We start from the raw sequence: 13,036 nt of genomic DNA on the forward strand, positions 1-13,036 counted from the left end.
CTTTGACAACAAAATGGTGAACCACTTTGTCCAGGAGCTCAAGAGTTTGAGGAGCTCAACATGGACGTGTTCAGGAAATGTATGGAGCCAGCAGAGAAATGTTTGAGAGATGCCGAGATGGAGAAGAACAATATCCATGATGTTGCGTTGGTTGGTAGCTCTATTAGGGTTCCTAAAGCTCATCAGTTGTCTTAGGATTTCTTCAATGAAAAAGAGCCATGCAAGAGCCTCAACCCTGATGAGGTTGTTTCCTATAGTGCTGTTGTTCAGGCTTTCATTGTGAGTGGTGAGGGAAATGAAAAGGTGCAGGACAGTGAATGAAAATGGTCCTTCAGCTACGGGTGCCGATCCTAGTGTTGAAGAGGGAATGATGATATTTTGTTTTGGACAAGACATGGAGGAGTTTATTGATGAAGGGCATTTTCGGTAAAAAAAAAAATACGATGAAAGAAAAAGAGATGACAAAATGAAGGAAGAGTGAAAAAAATGAGAAAAAGAGGAAAAAAAAATAAAAAAAATGATGAAAAGGTGAGAAAAAAAAAGAGAAGGAAAAAAATATGGAAAAAAATGAAGGGGGAATTTAAAAAAAAAGAGAAGAAAAAAATATGGAAAAAATGAAAGGGTGAATTTAAAAAAAAGAGAGAAGGAAAAAAATATGAAAAAAATGAAGGGTGAATTTAAAAAAAAGGAGAGAAGAAAAAAATATGGAAAAAATGAAGGGTGAATTTAAAAAAAAGAGAGAAGGAAAAGATAGGAAAAAATGGAAGGGTGAGTTGAAAAAAATAGAGAAGGAAAAAAATATGGAAAAATGGAAGGGTGAGTAAAATAAGAGAAGAAAGAAAAATATGGAAAATGAAAAGATGGGTTTAAAAAAAAACAGAGAGTAAAAAAATGAGAAAAAAAGTAAAGGATGAATTTGAGTGGGGGTATTTTGGTAATTTTATTCTTGTAAGGCCTCCTATAAAAAAAAATCTTATGAAATTTCTCTCATTCCACCATGAAGCTTTGGCTTTTCTTGGGGTAACGAGAATTTCTATGAAATTTCTCTCATTCCACTTTGAAGCTTTGAACTTTTCTTGAGTAACTGAGAAATTTTTTTCATGAAATTTCTCTCATTCCACCTTGAAGCTTGGCTTTTCTTGGGGAATGAGAAATTTTTTTCATGATTTCTCTCATTCCACCTTGAAGCCTTGGCTTTCTTGGGAGTAACGAAATTTTTCCATGAAATTTCTCTCATTCCACCTGAAGTCTTGACTTCCTAGGGGGTCAGAAATTTTTTTCATGATTTCTCTATTCCACTGAGCCTTGGCTTTCTTGGGGGTAATGAGAAATTTTTCCATGAAATTTCTCTCATTCCACCTGAAGTCTTGACTTCCTGGGGGTAACGAGAAAATTTTTTTCATGATTTCTCTCATTCCAGCCTTGCTTTCTTGGGAGTACGAAATTTTTCATGAAATTTCTCTCATTCCACCTTGAAGTCTTGACTTCCTAGGGGTAATGAGAAATTTTTTTCATGAATTTCTCATTCCACCTGAAGTCTCGACTTTCTAGGGGTAACGAGAAATTTTTCATAATTTTCTCTAATTCCACCTTGAAGTTTGACACTTTTGGGGTAAAGAGAAATTTTTCATAAAAAAAGTCAAACCATTTCTTCAAGCTCATTTTGAGGTCTTTTGACACTCATTGGAGTAAAAAAGTGAAATGAAAAGAAGAATAAAAAATTCCTTGAAGTGATAAAAAAAGAAATGAATGAAAAGTTCACAAAAAAATATCTCTCGTCAACACTCATAAAAAAAAAAGAGAAGAGTTGACAAAGATTTTCTTGAAACTCACTTGGAGGTCTTTTGACACCCGTTGGAGTGAAAAGAGGTGTAATAAAAAAAAATGATGAAAATCTTTTCTTGAAATGAAAGGAAGAGTAAAAAATGAAAATTTCACAGAGAGAAAAATGATGATAAAGCTTCTCGTCAACATTCATTGAAAAAGTTGAGTTGGCAAAGATTTTTTTAAAGCCCATTATAAGATCTCTTTCAAAAAAAAAAAAAGAGTTTGAGGATCATTTTAAAATCAAGTCAAAATTATCAAGTTAATGACCTAGCCATGTTAAAGGTCACGACTTTAAAAAAATCAAATGGTCAAGGCTCAAAAGCATTGAAGAGCTAAGACCTAAAATCGCATCATGTAAAGCGACAAATGCAACTCCGAAGTTTTTAAGGTACTAAGAAGCCAAAGACTTGAGGAGTTTCACAAGTCGAGGAGCTGGAGATTTTACTAGCGCAAAAGAGCCAAGGTCTTCGACGATAAAAAGAAGCAAAAAGTGGCCAAGTAGGCAACTCGTAAATGTAGAGTGGGCTGCGCACTGGACTAAGCTATGTTTCAAGACACAAACCCACATAAAAAAAAGAAATTGAGGAGAGCTACATCCACAAAGTTAAAAGGATCTTCTGACACACTTTCAGTATAGGAGCTAAGAGCGCCAGCTAAAAAATAAATTTTGAAGAGCATGATAGAAATAGCTCTTTCTAAAAAAATCTCTTGTTAAGCTCTCTTAGAGAATAGCTTTCTTCTTTTGTATTCTTGTCTATGATCATGTATTCGCATGCATCTTTGAAATAAAATATAAAAAAAATTATCATGTTTACTCAGTTACTTCTCATTCACACTTGTTTCTTAATCGGAGGTTCCCATGACATTGTCTGGGGTAATTAATATTAGGGGCTTGCCCCTAATAGGAGTCACGAACCCGCAATCATCTGAAATATAAAAAAAATTAAATTTTGATTTGTGATCCATGCTTTTCAACCGGTCATACCCTAATTAAAGGCCGGGTGGAAAGAAAAGAGCCCACATATAGTAAGATTGATTTTAATTATTATGAGATAAAAAATTGGTCAAAAGGTTCATTGGTCCCATCTTGAATGGTATATATATATATATATTGATCTGAACCATATGCAATCATAGTTTCCAATGTTTTTTTTTTTTCCTCTCTCTCTATTTCATCAATCAAATTTATATTAATCTCCACTTAGAAATGAATTTTTGCATCAACATAACAACATATTCAATATGATATAATTAACTCAGCGTAACATCAACCTATGTCTCAAAATTGGATCAAACTCACGCATATCAATAAAAGTGTTAACATATTAATACATAAACCCATTTATATCTAACCTTCATAAAGTTAAAAATGAAAATTATCTTAAATCCGGTTGTTCAATCATTTGATAACATTTAATAATAATAATAATAATAATAATAATAATAATAATAATAATAATAACTGCATTAAATGCACAAATAAATAGAGAAGATGACGTTGCTGAATTGTTCTCAAATTAATTGCAAAATATTCAAATAAATTAATGACCATATATTAAATTTATTTCAGAATTATTGCCAAAGTTATGAGCATTCATAGCCTTTCCAATTTAAGAGCCATGAACTCTACATAAATATTGGGTCCTTCCTTTATCTTCATTCACACAAAAATTACTCATTTTTATTTGAAGAAGAAAAAGATGTGTGATCCATGCCAAGAATTACCTTGTGCTGGTAATCTTTCTCTATTAATTTTTCTCCTTTCTTTATTTAAAATAATTATGCAATATCTTCATTGCTTTGGAAAGTTGTTCAATTTTCATAATTGATTTATCTTTGAATTTTCAAATTAAATTGTGTTAATGTTTCAATTTTTTAGTCCTTTTTTTACTGATTTTTTTAACCTATAAAACCGTTACTAAAATATATGTTAAATAACTAAAAACTTGTGTGTATTCATATATTCATAAAATTTTATAATGTTCATGAAATTAATATTTTAAAATTTTAAAATAAATCATATTAATGTTTCAATTTTTTTGGTTGCCTTTTTCTTTCTTTTTTTCTTTTTCTGTGGCCTTTACCTTAGTTTTAGTTTTATTTTTTATTTTTGCACATTCCTTTTGCCCTACATGTACTATTAAAATATATTATCACATATTAAATAACAATAAGCATTATTCATATATAAGTCATTAAATTAATTTTTTCCCGTATGTACATCTAAAAAAATTTAACCAAATTTTATTTATTATATCTAAATAAAACCTAACATTGCATGGGTACTTTAGAATGCAGATAAAATTTTATTGTTTAGAATTATAAAAAAAATAATATTTACATAATTTATAATATATTTTAATGGTGTATATGGTGCAGCATTTGGTTTTATTATGCTCTAAATATACATAGCATTCAATTGAGTATATTCATTACTAATTGAATATTCTTGTAAAAGTTTTTTTAAAAAAAAATTTTTATATTCATTGTTAAGAGGACGGTAGTTTTTCATGCGACTTTTCTTAAAGATTGAAGAATCATTTTTTTTTTCTAACAATATGGTTGAGCTGAGTAATTTATCTACCTTATTAAAAAATTAAAAAATTCTTATTATATATATATATATGTGTGTGTGTCAGTGTGTGATTACCATTTTCTTTTTTCTTAAATAAAAATTTTCATTCAAAAATGCATACCTTTGTGGTTTTTTTTTAATAAAAAACTTGTATATCTAATATAAATATTAATGAAAATAAGGTGTGTTTTTTCATTGAAAATTAATTATAGGGAAAACGGCATGGCCAGAGTTAGTAGGACAAACTGGAAAAGTGGCGAAAGAGTTGATCGAAAAAGAAAAGCCAGGTGTGCTTGTGATCTATCTCCCTTGTTTAAGAGGGAGGATTATGGATTGCTGTTGCAACAGAGTGTGGCTTGATGTCAAGCCTAAAGGCACTAATGACTTTGATAATGGCATTGTTTGTCGTGTCCCCATAGTTGGTTAATAATATCACCAGCTCTTTTGAGAGATTAGTGCTCGTTTATTTCATAAAGAGATTGCTAATAATATCTCCTTTATTATAAATATAATCAAAATCTTTCTTCTTTTATGGTTTGTTGTTATTATTATTACTAGACATTTTCCCCGGCTTCGCATCCGAGATTTTAAAGTTTTATGAAAACTTTTGAAGCAATATCATATATAAAATAATATAATTAAACAACTCCTACCATAGAAACTATTTTATACTTTGGATTTCAAAGGTCTTATGGACATTTATTACATAAATAATTCGGTGTAATTAATGTTTTTCAATTATTAATATTATAAGTAATATAAATAAAAACTTAAATGTTATTAAAAAAATTAAAATTATTTTTTGAAATGCTCTCAGAGTAGATTATACATCTACTTTAATAGTATGTATAGATTATTATGGTAAGAATGATTGCAATTATTAAGCAGGGAAAAAGATCATTTAAAAAAGAATAATGTGTTGGATATGGGCTAACCCAAGTCCATCACGGACACCCAAACCTAGTCATGTGATGTTCTTGATTTATTCTCTCTATTTGATTTTTTAAAATAGAGAGTAAATCAAGAAATATATTGAAAAAATTATTAAAAGATAAGAATTGTTACCATAAAGAAATATGGCATTCACTTGTGGATTTGGATCCGATAGATCGGATCCGAAAATCCATGCGTTAATCATTGTCACTCACCTCTAATACCCGACAACCCCTACCCTTCCTTAATCTAATGCTAGTGAAGCTTTGCTAGAGATCCCCATTGACAACAGTGAAACTTCCCCACTGATTTCTTCCCCGACTCCGATGAAGCTCCCCTAGTCAATACTCGATGGGCCCTTAATCTATCAAGTTGAACTTTCTTATTCCTCTTAATTTTACAAGGGATTTTTGCTATTTTTGAGACTAGCTATTAGTTAAGTCTGCTTATGATTTCCACGCCCTTGTCTTCCACTTGCATCGTCTTTGTATATTAAGCCTGAAATCTTTGCTCAATTGAAGGAAGCATTGTATTTGTGGGAGATCTATAGCAGACGATTTCCTGCAAAAAAGAATTGTATATGTGAAAAACTGAATGAAGAACCATTGAATCCATATACAACAATGAAGATTTCAATCCAATAGAGAAATAAAATTGCAAAACATCATAGAGCCAAAAATAAATAAAAAACACATCAATCATTTATTCCAAAGATTAGGGCTTCACAATAATTTGGATGATGCCTGAACATGTAAATTCATCTTGCATGATTTGTTTGCTATCAAAGACATATTGGCTTGCTTGGTATCGTTGAGTTTAGTTGCAGAGGAGTGGTATCCTTGACCAGATCTCACTGGTGGATCGACATAGCTTAGCGACGAGGGATCTAGTTTCTTCGGCTACAATGCTACCTTCTCGAATAGATGATGTTCTGGTTCACTTGGTGCGCAGGTGCAGTCACAGAGAAGTGGTGTCGCTGGCCGGAGCTCACTGGTGGATCTAGAGAAATTAGGGCAGAAGATGAGAATGGGGGAGGAGCTCTCGGGGGAGAGAAGAAGAAAGAGGGGTTTTGTCGAGCTAACGCTTACGTGGCGTTGAAGGAAGAACAGGTGGATAACTTGCTGACGTGGAACTTACCACGTGAGCGGTTGACGTGGTAAATCAACATCCATGTCAGAAAACCCATTGAAACGAAATTGAAGTAATGTGGACACATTAGCAAACCCATGCCAGAATAACTCTTGTGCCTTCCAGGTGAAACGAAATTGAAGTAATGTGCTCACTTAGTTACAAATTAAAATTAAGTGCTCAAGTTGTAGCATGGGCAAAGTTGAGTACTCACCCAAAAAATTACCCATTATCGTTGTCCTTTTCCAAGATCATGATACCCCATCATGACATCACTGTCCTTCCCAATGATCTCCTGATCTACATCATTGATCGCATCCTGGAGCAGGCCAATTAAAAGTCCATCTGTCTCGTTTCTCACTTGTTTTCACCGAGAGAAGTGCCTACAGAGGAGAGATCTTAACATGATTCGCCGGGAGGCCCTGTCTCATCAGATGTTATGGGGCTATCGAAAGCCTCGACCTTTCTATGTGAGCGAGGCTTGATGATGCTTGCCTTTCAGTGGCGCTCAGTGGTGAAGCGGCACTGGGGACTAAGGAAGGTGAACCTTGGCCAAGCGAGTGGTGTGTGGTGGAGGGGTCTTGCGGCAATGGTTCGTGGGTGCCCGCTGCTAGAGAGCATGGATCTTTCGCACTTAGTTGGAGTTTGGGATCAGGAGATGGAGGGCTGAGCAGCGTCAGAGGTTGGGATTGGGAGGTGATCTAGAAGGAAAGAGATGAAGAAAAAGGAGGGGAAAAAGATAAAGAAAGGGCTCAACTGGTGTAGGTGGGGTGGCTATTAGGGCTTACCTGTTGTGGGGAAGGGACAAGAAAAGGAGTGGGAGAAAGAGGGACAGATGCTGATGTGGCAACCACTTAGGCCATGTGTATAAGTCGGTAACATGGCAAGTTGCTGACTTGGTTCCTGGGTGTCAACATCATAATTCTGGTGTCCACGTCATTAGATTATAACCAGAATCAAAACTTTGTGCCCATTTTAATATAAATTGAAAATTAGTGCTCAAACTGAAAATATGGCAAAGTTTGGTACTCACTCAAAACATTTATTCTTTAAATAAATGTTTTGAGTTGAAATTATTGTGTGTATAAAAACATCCAATCATGGAGTAGCTTATTAAGAGGGAAAAAGATTATAAAAAAAGATAATGCAGAGATTACTAACATCACTTATATGTTTTAAATAAAATAAAAACTTTTAAAGAATATTTTCATAGTCAAAAGTTTCTTTTCTTTTATGAATTATGTGATGCATTTGAGTAAAGAAACAACCATTTATTATCTATTATTATTATTATTATTATTATTATTATTACGGGAAGAAGGATTCAATTATCAAAAGGGTGAAAATCATTAAAAAAAAATAATGATCTTTTATATGTTTTTATATGTAAAACTAATAATTTTCAAAGGGTAGTTTTGATAATCAAACGCTAATAACATTTAAAAAATAAAAAAATTCAAATGGTTTTATTTATGATTAGAAAAATTAAGAAGGTGATTTTTTTTTCCAATAAAATAGATAAAATTATATATATATATATATTAATAAAAAAATAATAATAAAGAGTTACAACTATGTTAGAGCTACTAGCCATGGCTGGGCACACAACTATGGAATTGACAAAAACAGACAAAGTATGAAAGTAGATCAAGGATGAGCTGCTTCCAAGTTCCTATATTGCTGATGATTTTTGTTGGTTTCTAGGTTGTACACAGCTCCTCCGGAATGATCCCTCACTTCTCCTTCACGACTCACAAGGCCCTAAGAAGTCAAGGCTCATCTTTTACTTTACTGATTAAATCGGTAATAACGGCAAATTTAATTCTTTTCTATTCAAGAGTTGTGGATACTTATGGAAAAATATATGGTTAATTTCAATTATAATCAAAATCGGCAAGCATGAGTTAAAATTAAAAATAAGTTAATTTTGTTCAAGACAGGTGTTCCAAATAATTGCTTTGAACATAAGTCCCATGTCCCTTGAAAATTTTTGGCAATATTTTAATTTTATGATCAAAACATAAAAAGCTTTTATGTTATAACATAAAAATTGGTGAGATATAAACAATAAAATGAAATAATAATAATAATAATAATAATAATAATAATAGATCAATAATTAGCAAAAGTTTAATAAGATGGATATTTGCAATATCAATTCATATCATATGAGTATATATATATTTTTTATAATAAATATAATAATGATCTCAATTTGTAGTGGTTGAATAATGTATGGTTGATTAAGTTAAAAACATCTTTTCCTGCAAAAATATTTTATTTAATTATTTAGATATAAATTTATTATAAAAAATAAAGCTGTATATATAATTTCTAATTTGAATTTAGGACCCTAAGTGACTAAGTCCATAAATTCTGATAGTATAATAATTTTCGAAATATTTTTTCCCCTTAAAAAATTCATTATATATAAGAACAAAATTTCTAATCCCTCAAAGAGATCAATCAGAAGAGGTTTTTAATGATTAATAAAAAATTATCAAGACAAATGAAATTCAAACGAGAACATTGCTTGCATACTCCTTTAAAAGTTGATAATTACTAAGATGTTTTTATAAAAAATCATATTTGTTAATATGCCCTTGCAAAACTTATTTATATATTTTGAAGGTCGGTATGTATTGTAAATGCAACTAATAATTACTTTTCAATATAAATATATATAGATTTTTATAATATATACATACATAATATAAAGTTGATCCCGTGAGAGCTTTGATATGTCATTTGGAGCAATATGATTGGTGCATGCTAATTGGTGGATTTTGAAGTTTTTTTTATTTGCAAATTTTATTATGATAGATTGCATTGGAATGGATTGATGAGTCTTTAAGGGATGGGAGCCTAACTTTGTTTTTGGTCTAACCTTTTAAAAAAAATTATTATGTTAAAATTGATTGACGAAATTTGAGCCTAACTCCTTGCCATTTGGAGCATGTTGATTGGTGTTTTTCAAATTTTCTAGAATTATTGTTATTATGTTAAATACATAGAATAAAACTCCATGCAACCATATGATGAATTTAGTCATTTTTTACAACCATCATATAATGAAAATTAAAAAGAATTTAAGAAAAGGTAACTTATCATCTCCATCACATTATGTTAAAAAAAATCATCATAACTATTTTATCGATAAAAGATTAAAAATTAGAGGAATCCATCATCCATGAGAAATTTGAGAAAGATTTGGAAGTCAAAATTTTAACATAATTCTAACAACTTCAACAATAAGATAAAATAAGAGTTTAAATCAGTAAATATTGACAAATTAGTTGAGTACTAAAAATTTCATATGTTTTTTGTCAAAAGTTTCTATGAAAACTAATACAAAAATAAATATCAAGTTCCTCACAATTATTGTTGATTGCCTACAATTTCATTGTGATAGCAGGATTACACTTCATCTGATGAAGGAGTTGTAAAAAAACTGAATTGGGAGTGTCAGCAGCTTCAACACTCCTAGATCAATGAAATGTGTGTGAAAAGACAAAGACATGAAGAACAACGTTATAAACATGTTTTCAACACTTAAATGAAAAACATCGTGAAGAACATGTTAGCCTAAGTCCAAACTTATTTTTCAATAAATAAATAAATTACTAAACAAATAAGGCCCTGTTTGGATGGCCCTAAATTCCATAGGAATAGTGTTCATTCCTATGTAATTTAGTATTACATAGGAATTCATAGTAATGGTTGTTTGGACATTGTTTTCATGGGGTGAAAATACTATGTAAACAAAGGATTCCATAGGAATTTTTTAAAGTGGTGAGACCAAAATATTTTGGTCTCCCTTTGTTTTTCGGGCTGGGTTGGGGGCTGCAACCTTTGCCAACCATTGGAGAAAGGAGAAGGTAGGGCATTTGAGCTGGCCGGCACATCTCCGTTTCGGTGACGACACCTCCATTCCGGTGACGACGCCTCCGTTCCGGTCACCACTCCTCCGGTCCGATCACCACGCCTCCATTCTTTGCCACATCTTTTTGTTTCCATTTCTGCTGTGAAGGTTGAGGTAGTGTATTGCTGTTTCTTTGCTTTATTTTGAGTATTTTTGGTGTCAAGACGTTTGGATCGGTAGGTTTTGTTCCTCTTTTTAGATCTTTTTTTTTTAAATTTTTGTTTTCGAAGTGGTTTTGTGAGGTAAAAATCAGAACTTTTGTTTAGTTCCTACAATTCATGGGATCTTCTGTTTTTGGAATAGCTACGTTTAGATCTCCAAATTCCTTCAATGTTAATTGGAGAATTTCATGTGTGAACTTGAATTCATATGTATGAGTTAGCACTAGCATGAAGATCCGCTTCATGGAGATCCGGATCCCGAGAATGTGCGCGTTTTTGCAATCGTTAATTAGTTTTTTCAAGATGATATGAAGTTTGGTTTCAAAAAAAGAGATTCTAGATTTTCCATAAACATTCGATATGTCCATGATGATAGACTTGTTATGTACATGTGATTGACATTGATGAACCTTTTTGAATTCTTTTGTCAGTGAACTTCAGGAATAGATGAAATTAGAGGGGCAAAATTCATGGTTTTATTCAATTGCTTTGCTCTGATAAGCCAGACTTCATTGAACTTGATTATTATTTTAAGTCCTTTTTCCTTTTCTTGTTGGAATGAATTATTATGTGTGATAATGGATGTGGTATGGACTTTTCATATGGTTTCCGAAAATTCTTATTAGTGGCATTATAGACCATATTTGTAACCAATCATGTATTATTATTATTATTATTATTATTATTATGTCTTTGTAGTATTATTATATCTGTCTTTAGTTTTATCTCCCTAAATTAGTATCATAATAGATTTTTTTAATATAAATATAGATAAAGAGAGGAATAAATATTGAGGTAGACCCGCTTTTTGTATATGTTTTTTAATTATCAAATGTGATTGGAAATGCATTCTCCATTTGCACAAATAATGTTGGAAATAGTCGATAGAAATTAAATTTGAAATGCTTTTTAGTATGTTTATGGTACTTCATGAATGTGAGTTTTTGTAATCAATGTGGTCTCGATGAAGAATATTACTCGAAAAAAACATGGTATCACTTTTGATGAATGACTGACTTATAAGTAATCTTTGTTGTTGTTGTTGGAAATATTAAGGTCTTCAGTTACGCTATTTCCCAGGATTTGACTATGATTCTAGCCATGCTTTCTGAAAAATCTATGAGCAATTTGCAACTTCATTAATATATATATCAAATGTTTGCTTTTTCCTTTGCGAGACTCAACTTTTTGCTTTTTGTTTTTTTGTTTTGCATGACCACTTGGAACATTTATTTGGTGAATTGGACCTTTATATACAGTAATTTTAGTTCTTAGAAGGAGATAATTAATTCTTTCTTCTAGGTAATGATATTGCTTTCTACTTGTTATTTATTTGGTATTTAATTGATTATAATATTTTGCTACTTGTGTGTTATCCTGCAAAGCATTGTTTTTCCTCTTGGATTCTTAATCCGAGGAAAAATTCCGCTTCTAGATTTTTTATTTTTCTTAACTTGGTTAGAAAGTTAAAACAAGTTATATTTTTAATTTGTGGAATTGATTTGGTGCACTGCTTATATGTAGCCCTTGTCACTTATAAATTTAGCTTATTATTATATTATAATCATTATGTTTTACGTATATTATTAAATTACCTAACCTATGAATTATTTTGGTAATCAAATTCTTATCATTTGTATTGCTTTGTATAGATGGCAAACCAAGAGAAGACCGAAACAAGGGCCAAATGGAATGAAAATCATAGGGCTCATCTAGTGAAATTATTAGGTGATTATAATGTTCCCGCGTACCGCTCACAAAATGGATGGACTAAAGAGGCATGGAATAGAATATTGCGTGACATGGTAGCGAAATTCCCTAATTTAAAATGCACTGTTGTACAAGTTAAAAGCACTAGAGCAAGAGTTGAAAAATTTACAAGCTTCGAAAAGGTTTTACCGAATTGAGTGGCTTTTGGATGGGATTATGGAAAAATATGGTGGAAGCCACTGAAGAAGTTTGGGCACCGTTACTTGAGGGTATATTTTTTTATCACATAATTTATGAACTTTTGTGCAATAATTTATCTTAATCATTTTCACCAAAATATACTGAGAGAAATAAAGGCAGCTAGAAAATGGCATCAAAAACCCTTTCCATATTTCCTGACACTGCAGAGATTTATGAGGGTAAGAAAGTGTTGTTTACTAATGTTTTGCTTTTAAAAGATTTGTTCATATTTTCTAATAATTTGTACATTTATTACACAGGGAGATATCTGAGAAGGAAGGCAGCTCTCGTGATGTGAGACTATTATGCAAATGTGCCAATGGACACTCCATCTCCAAGCATTCCGGCTCCAAATGATCCCATCAATCATTGTCTACACCGAAATAGAGATAGAGGATCCTGATTTTTGCACAAGTGGAGCCTCCATGCGATCAACCAAATATTTCACAACCCCAAAAACTCATGTAGTGCAAGCCGGCAAAGGTTAGGGGATGAAGTGCAAAAGAAGGAAAAGGGACCCGAAAGCGATATTCAAGAGTC

This window comes from Dioscorea cayenensis, chromosome 7, assembly GCF_009730915.1.
Source record: "Dioscorea cayenensis subsp. rotundata cultivar TDr96_F1 chromosome 7, TDr96_F1_v2_PseudoChromosome.rev07_lg8_w22 25.fasta, whole genome shotgun sequence".
In the NCBI taxonomy this organism is placed as follows: domain Eukaryota; kingdom Viridiplantae; phylum Streptophyta; class Magnoliopsida; order Dioscoreales; family Dioscoreaceae; genus Dioscorea; species Dioscorea cayenensis.